Genomic DNA, 7,689 nt, shown 5'->3' on the forward strand with positions numbered 1-7,689 from the left:
TACAAATTGAAGCATTTTCTGCTTTCCCAGTTACTGTCTAATAACTTGCACATGTCAATGAAACATCATAACTGAGAATGAAAACCGGCATTTGTTTTAAATCTAACCAATGTCAGATTTTCCTCAAACGATTACATGTAACAAATACTTTAAACCTAGTTCTAAGCTGTCCTTACAGATGAGTATCATTGTTAAAACTGGAAAATAATTTTATATACTGCCATACGGGCGTTAGGATGAGCATATTTGAAAACAATTATAAATGTGTTCTGACTTTTGTGAAATATATGTGCATTGTGTTGACACACTTTTAAGTGAGTTCCCCTTAAAATCCGTCTGCTTTCATTCCTTATTATTTCAATGCTGATGTTCTCTGCATCTTAAACATGCCAAGAGCTCCTCACGAGCTAGCTCCACCTCAACCATTTCATCTTTATCAATGATAACTTCATCAGCTGTTTGATTATCCGGTTTAGGAACCATAACCAAACTTGAAGACCCCCCGGTGGATCGCTATCCTTGCCGTGGTCGGGGGGCTTGCGTGTCTCAGTGACCCCAAGAGCTATGCCAGTTGGAGCTTCGTCTCCTGGTAGGGTTACCCATGCTGGACAGGTCGAAGGGTAGAGACCAGACTAAAGTGATCCGAACATCGTATGAGTTGCCCGATGTTTTAAATAAAATAGGCTCTCCAACCCGTTGGCCGTGGGTTGCTACCCGTGTCGGTGGTTGACGAGATCCTTGCGGATGAGGGCTGTAGCCAGACTTCTTACGGTCAGAAAAATACCCGGACGGACGAGACTACAGTTCAATAAGCTGCTTTGGCTCCAATATCATCTAAACGGGAGGTCGGATGGACCCGGTTCGATCAATCGGCTGGTCATGTCGAGCCCTTCAGTTAATCCTCAACAATAAGCTTTCTTGTAACAATTTTCATTATATACACATGTGTTTTAAATTAAGCTATTTATATTTCGGATAACTGAAGAAGGCGATGGCTCATGGGTCAATCAAGTGGTACGCTTTCTATTTCGCTTGATGGATACGCTCTGCTTGAGTATACTATTCTTGGAACATCTGGTGCTTTCCGCAGTGGATCTTGGGTGCTAATTTTGGGGACCAGCTACGTTATACATGTTATACTTGGAGCTCGTTTTCAGCACTTGACCCCGGCTCGCCACGGAAACACAGCATCGCCCTTGTAGGCACTCCGAGGTGGGTGGATGACAAGAATGGTGAATCTTTCTCATTTCCTATGGCACAACAAAACCAACCCTCTAAATCAGCTTTAATACTTAAAAAAAGAAAATGTGATGATTCAGTGCCCTGTCAGGAAGATGACAGTTGGCCCAGATTTATTGTAATAAAAGGAACAGATGAAAAACCAATTTCCAAAATATCTCCCTTTGTGATTCACAAACAAATTCAAAGCGTTGCTGGTACTGTAAAAAAAGTTTCAAAAATGAGATCAGGCAATTTGTTGGTTGAATGTTCCAACAAAAGTCAATCAACAAATTTGCTTACACTGACAACAATTACAAACTATCCTGTTTCTGCCTCTCCTCACAACAGTTTGAACAGCTGTAAGGGGATCATTCGAGACAGAAGTCAATACCTTGGTGACCTTACCGTGGAAGAAATCTGTGAGGAACTTTCAAGCCAAGGTGTAACTGATGTTGTTAGATTTCAAATAAAAAAGAATGGAAATATAATCAAATTAAATACATATCTTTTGACATTTAGAACTCCAACTCCTCCTCCATCTATTACTTTAGGTTGCTTCGGAATCAGAGTTGACAGGTTTATCCCTAACCCAATTCGATGCTTCACTTGTCAAAAGTTTGGTCATGGAAGCAAACAATGTCGTGGTACGCAGAGATGCTTCAAGTGTTCTGACGAAGGACACGAGGGAACAACCTGTAGCTCTGAATCTTCTAAATGTGTAAACTGTGGTGAATCCCATTTTTCATCATCTAGGGACTGCCCTGTTTACCTTAAAGAAAAAAATATTATCAAAATTAAAACAGAAAGAAACATCAGTTACCCAGAAGCTAAACAGATAGCTTCTGTTTCGAATGATCTCCTTGTTTCGAACAGACCATCGTACGCCAGCAAAGTTGTCCGCTCATTCAGTCACGAGCATACACAAACTCGCATGACCTGGCCAATTGATGCTGAGACATTTACAATGCTGCCTGTTGAAACAGAACCTAACGATAAAATATTAGTTCCAAGAAAACCAACACCTTCTAAAACCAGTACTCAGTCAACTCAATCTTCCTTACAGAGCTCAATGTCATCATCTAAAAATAATGAAAAAAAGAAATCAAATAAAAAAGATACAGTTAAATCAGACAGTTGGGGCGGTGAATCTGTCTGGGATCTTCCCAGTGACATAGATGATTCTTCCATCTCCAATAGTCCTCCTTCATCTGCATCTAATAAAACTAGTTTATCTTCTGCATCTAGTACAAAGTCTTCTAAAGCCCCGTCTCCTCTTCGTTCTCCAGAACAGAAGGATGTCCCAAAGAAGCCAGCAAATACATCCTCTCAGAAGTCTTCTGATTCGAGGTCGCGGGGTAGGAATACAAATTGAAGCATTTTCTGCTTTCCCAGTTACTGTCTAATAACTTGCACATGTCAATGAAACATCATAACTGAGGATGAAAACCGGCATTTGTTTTAAATCTAACCAATGTCAGATTTTCCTCAAACGATTACATGTAACAAATACTTTAGACCTAGTTCTAAGCTTTCCTTACAGATGAGTATCATTGTTAAAACTGGAAAATAATTTTATATACTGCCATACGGGCGTTAGGATGAGCATATTTGAAAACAATTATAAATGTGTTCTGACTTTTGTGAAATATATGTGCATTGTGTTGACACACTTTTAAGTGAGTTCCCCTTAAAATCCGTCTGCTTTCATTCCTTATTATTTCAATGCTGATGTTCTCTGCATCTTAAACATGCCAAGAGCTCCTCACGAGCTAGCTCCACCTCAACCATTTCATCTTTATCAATGATAACTTCATCAGCATTTGATTATCCGGTTTAGGAACCATAACGGAGAATAATCTGGCACGATGTACCACTGTCGTGAAATACTCAGTTTGATTATTACTTGGCAGTTCAGGGAAGGCAACCGGGATCAGTACAGGCTATGGCTCCACTCCTAGTATCCCAAGGGAGCATCGTGGTTGTTCTGGGCGTGGGGCCACGTGCGGGATGACATTCCAACTGGTCGGAGACGCCTGTTCATCTGTTTTTCCTCGTATTTCCTCACACTGAAATACAAATTGAAGCATTTTCTGCTTTCCCAGTTACTGTCTAATAACTTGCACATGTCAATGAAACATCATAACTGAGGATGAAAACTGGCATTTGTTTTAAATCTAACCAATGTCAGATTTTCTTCAAACGATTACATGTAACAAATACTTTAAACCTAGTTCTAAGCTGTCCTTACAGATGAGTATCATTGTTAAAACTGAAAATAATTTCATATACTGCCATACGGGCTTTAGGATAAGCATATTTGGAAACAATAATAAATGTGTTCTGACTTTTGTGAAATACATGTGTATTGTGTTGACACTTTTATGTGAATTCCCCTTAAAATGCGTCTGCTTTCATTCCTTATTATTTCAATGCTGATGTTCTCTGCATCTTAAACATGCCAAGAGCTCCTCACATGCTTGCTCCACCTTTACCATTTCATCTTTATCAATGATAACTTCATCAGCAGTTTGATTATCCGGTTAAGGAACCATAACGGAGAATAATCTGGCACGATGTACCACTGTCGTGAAATACTCAGTTTGATTATTACTTGGCAGTTCAGGGAAGGCAACTGGGATCAGTACAGGCTCTGGCTCCAACCCTAGTATCCCAAGGGAGCATCGTGGTGGTTCTTGGCTTGGGGCCACATGCGGTATGACATTCCAACTGGTCGGAGACGCCTGTTCATCTGTTTGTCTTCGTATTTCCTCACACTGAAATACAAACTGAAGCATATTCTGCTTTCCCAGTTACTGTCTAATAACTTGCACATGTGAATGAAACATCATAACTGAGGATGAAAACTGGCATTTGTTTTTTAATCTAACCAATGCCAGAATTTTTTCAAACGATTACATGTAACATATACTTTAAACCTAGTTCTAAGCTGTCCTTACAGATGAGTATCATTGTTAAAACTGGAAAAAAAATTTATATACTGCCATACGGGCGTTAGGATGAGCATATTTGGAAACAATTATAAATGTGTTCCGACTTTTGTGAAATATATGTGCATTGTGTTGACACACTTTTAAGTGAATTCCCCTTAAAATGCGTCTGCTTTCATTCCTTATTATTTCAATGCTGATGTTCTCTGCATCTTAAACATGCCAAGAGCTCCTCACGAGCTAGCTCCACCTCAACCATTTCATCTTTATCAATGATAACTTCATCAGCAGTTTGATTATCCGGTTTAGGAACCATAACGGAGAATAATCTGGCACGATGTACCACTGTCGTGAAATAATCAGTTGATTATTACTTGGCAGTTCAGGGAAGGCAACCGGGATCAGTACAGGCTATGGCTCCAACCCTAGTATCCCAAGGGAGCATCGTGGTTGTTCTGGGCGTGGGGCCACATGCGGGATGACATTCCAACTGGTTGGAGACGCCTGTTCATCTGTTTTTCCTCGTATTTCCTCACACTGAAATACAAAATGAAGCATTTTCTGCTTTCCCAGTTACTGTCTAATAACTTGCACATGTCAATGAAACGTCATAACTGAGGATGAAAACTTGCATTTGTTTTAAATCTAACCAATGTCAAATTTTCTTCAAACGATTACATGTAAGAAATACTTTAAACCTAGTTCTAAACTGTCCTTACAGATGAGTATTATTGTTAAAACTGGAAAATAATTTCATATACTGCCATACGGGCTTTAGGATGAGCATATTTGGAAACAATAATAAATGTGTTCTGACTTTTGTGAAATACATGTGTATTGTGTTGACACTTTTAAGTGAATTCCCTTTAAAATGCGTCTGCTTTCATTCCTTATTATTTCAATGCTGATGTTCTCTGCATCTTAAACATGCCAAGAGCTCCTCACGAGCTTGCTCCACCTTTACCATTTCATCTTTATCAATGATAACTTCATCATCAGTTTGATTATCCGGTTTAGGAACCATAACGGAGAATAATCTGGCACGATGTACCACTGTCGTGAAATACTCAGTTTGATTATTACTTTGCAGTTCAGGGAAGGCAACTGGGATCAGTACAGGCTCTGGCTCCAACCCTAGTATCCCAAGGGAGCATCGTGGTTGTTCTTGGCTTGGGGCCATATGCGGTATGACATTCCAACTGGTCGGAGACGCCTGTTCATCTGTTTGTCCTCGTATTTCCTCACACTGAAATACAAATTGAAGCATATTCTGCTTTCCCAGTTACTGTCTAATAACTTGCACATGTCAATGAAACATCATAACTGAGGATGTAGCCAGACTCCTTACGGTAAGAAAATACCCGGACGGACGAGACTTTAGTTCAATAAGCTGCTTTGGCTCCAATATCATCTAAACGGATGTTTAGCTTGGTGAAACTTTTGTGAAATCTTCTTCTAACAACTACAGGGAAGATTAAAAAAGTTAAAAAACAAAAAGAAAAAAATAAATTAAACTTTAAATCAAAAAATGGTGAAAGTTATAATAAACTCTTTTCTCTTGAAGAACTTAAAACATCTCTGTCATAAGCCCATGATACAGCTTGTGGGCCTGATAATATTCACTACCAACTGTTAAAACACTTGCCAGATTCCTCGCTGGAAGCTCTTTTGCAGCTTATGAATAACATCTGGGAATCTGGTGATTTACCATCAATCTGGAAGCTTGCAACCGTCGTGCCTATTCCAAAACCAAGTAAAGATCACACGGATCCTATTAATTATCGACCAATTGCTCTTACCAGTTGTGTCTGTAAAACACTAGAACGGATGGTCAATGATCGCCTTGTTTGGTTCCTGGAATCCAATGGGCTTTTAGCCAATATCCAGTGTGGATTCCGCCAAGGTCGCAGTACTCTTGACCATCTTGTTCGATTCGAATCATTTGTCCGTAATGGTTTTGCGAAAAATGAACATGTAGTGTCGGTCTTTTTCGATCTAGAAAAAGTCTATGATACAGCATGGAAGTATGGTATTTTAAAAGATCTCTTTGATATGGGGTTGAAAGGCAATATACCAAATTTTATTTCGAATTTTCTATCTAACAGACAATTTAATGTTAGAGTAAATTCAACCAGGTCTGATCTGTATGATCAAGAGATGGGTGTCCCTCAGGGCAGTATTTTATCTGTTACATTATTTAGTCTTAAAATCAACAGCCTTGTTGAAGTTTTAAAAAGTAATATTGAAGGTTCATTGTATGTTGATGACTTTTTAATATGTTATAGAGGCAAAAATATGAATAACATAGAAAGACAATTACTGTTATGTCTTGGAAGAATTGAAAAATGGGCCTCGGAAAATGGGTTTAAATTTTCCACTTCAAAAACGGTCGGGATGCATTTTTGTAACAAAAGGAAATTGCATCTTGATCCAGAACTCACTTTGTACGGCAACCCAATTAAAATGGTTGATGAAACCAAATTTCTTGGGTTAATTTTCGATAAAAAGTTAACCTTTCTACCCCATATCAAAATGTTAAAATCGAAATGTTTAAAAGCATTAGATATTTTAAAAGTTGTCGGCAGCACCGACTGGGGTGCTGATCGCAACATTTTACTTAATTTATATAGATCTCTAGTTAGATCTAAACTAGATTATGGCTCTATAGTGTATGGCTCTGCAAGGAAGTCCTACATACAGATTCTCGATGCTGTGCATCATCAGGGTTTGCGTCTCTGTCTTGGCGCATTTAAAACCTCACCAGTTGAGAGTCTGTATGTAGAGGCTGATGAGCACTCACTCTTTAACAGACGTTTGAAGCTTGGACTTCAATATGCTGTCAAACTAAAAGCCTACTCAGATAATCCTGCCTACAGCTGTGTTTTTAATCCAATTTATGAAGATATTTTTGCAAAACATGAAAATAAAATTCCTCCGTTAGGTATACGTTTAAAACCACATTTAGCTTCTTTTGATTTAAAATCTGTTGCTCAAGTTGAAACTTGCAAATGTCCTCCATGGGAACTTCCCAAACCAAAAATGATATTTGATCTCCGTGAACACAATAAAAATAAAACAAATCCTCTTTTAATTCAGCAACACTATGCTGAAATCAAAGCCAATTATTCAGATTTATCAACTGTCTATACTGATGGATCAAAAGATGGTGACAGAGTTGCATCCGCTGCTGTCTTCAGGGACAGAGCTGCAACTCTCCGTTTGCCGTCTGATGCATCGATCTTTACTGCTGAAGCAGAAGCAATAATTTTGGCTTTGAAATTTATTGCTTCTTCAGATAAATCCAAATTTATTATATTTTCTGATTCACTTTCATGCTTACAAGCTATACAAAATACTAAAATTAAAACCCAGTAATTCTCAAAATTTTATATGTAATGAGGAATTTAAAAATTCTTCGTAAAGAAATATTATTTCTATGGGTGCCGAGTCATGTTGGAATCCTTGGAAACACAGCTGTAGACCTTGAGGCAAAGAATGCCCTGGGTGACCCTTTATCTAA

The sequence above is a fragment of the Mytilus californianus genome, unplaced genomic scaffold, assembly GCF_021869535.1.
Source record: "Mytilus californianus isolate M0D057914Y unplaced genomic scaffold, xbMytCali1.0.p SCAF_23, whole genome shotgun sequence".
Classification (NCBI taxonomy): Eukaryota; Metazoa; Mollusca; class Bivalvia; order Mytilida; family Mytilidae; genus Mytilus; species Mytilus californianus.